Genomic DNA, 1,337 nt, shown 5'->3' with positions numbered 1-1,337 from the left:
CCATGTCCAACCTAGTGCAAACAGATGATACAGTACAAAACACTACAGGACAAATACACACAATAACATTAACCAGTGTGCATTCTGTATATTATACACTACATTGTGTAAAAGTGTAGGATTCTGAACAAATGAGGTTCAAGTAAACATATACAGACTTATGTCTTATAATAATAATAATAATAATAATAATAATAATAATAATAATAATAATAATAATAATAATAGGGGAACACGGTGGCTTAGTGTTTAGCACGTTCGCCTCACACCTCCAGGGTTGGGGGTTCGAATCCTGCCTCCACCTTGTGTGTGTGTGGAGTTTGCATGTTCTCCCCGTGCCTCGGGGGTTTCCTCCAGGTACTCCGGTTTCCTCCCACGGTTCAAAGACATGCATGGTAGGTTGATTGGCATGTCTGGAAGTCTGTGTAAGTGTGTGAGTGAATGAGAGTGTGTGTGTGCCCTGCGATGGGTTGGCACTCCGTCCAGGGTGTATCCTGCCTTGATGCCCGATGACCGATGCCAGGCTCCCCGTGACCCGAGAAGTTCAGATAAGCGGTAGAAAATTAATAATAATAATAATAATAATAATCATCACCATTATTATTATGATTATTATTATTATTATTATTATTATTATTCATCACCATAATTATCATTATTATTATTATTGTTGATGTTGTTGTTTTTATTATTAATATCATTATTATTATTATTATTATTATTATTGTTGTTGTTGTTGTTATTATTATTATTAATTAGTAGGTATTTCAGTTAAGCGGTAGAAAATGAATGAGTGAATGAATGAATGAATGAATGAATGAATGTCATAGCCGCAGTTTTGATGAGTGGGATTATTATATTATGACCGTTAAAAAAATAAAGGTTTGTTGGGTGACTGACAGGAACATTCTGACAGGAAAGATTCAGTCAGTTGGTTCCAGGGTTTGCTGTATTACATACTGACAGACAGATGGACAGACAGACTGGCAGCTATGGGGTGGTTACAACATCAGCCAACAGCATTAAGAAATCACAGCCCCTCATTCTCTCTCTCTCTCTCTCTCTCTCTCTCTCTCTCTCTCTCTCTCTCTCTCTCTCTCTCTCTCTCTCTCTCTCTCTTGTATGTTCGAGACAGAGGTGCGGTCATGTGGACGTAATCCATGCTGAAAGCAGCGCTTTCGAAATTTCGATCCGCCTTACAGTTGCAGGGCTGCAGCTATTTTTTGGTGAATTACTTATTCCCTATTGCACGAGGCCATGCTCCCTATCTTCCTGGAAAACCTTTTCTGAATGCCTTCTCATTCCAGATGAATTTCTTTTGGATGATTCCACCGCCT

Source organism: Tachysurus fulvidraco, chromosome 7 (assembly GCF_022655615.1).
Source record: "Tachysurus fulvidraco isolate hzauxx_2018 chromosome 7, HZAU_PFXX_2.0, whole genome shotgun sequence".
In the NCBI taxonomy this organism is placed as follows: Eukaryota; Metazoa; Chordata; class Actinopteri; order Siluriformes; family Bagridae; genus Tachysurus; species Tachysurus fulvidraco.
This window is presented reverse-complemented; position numbering follows the sequence as displayed.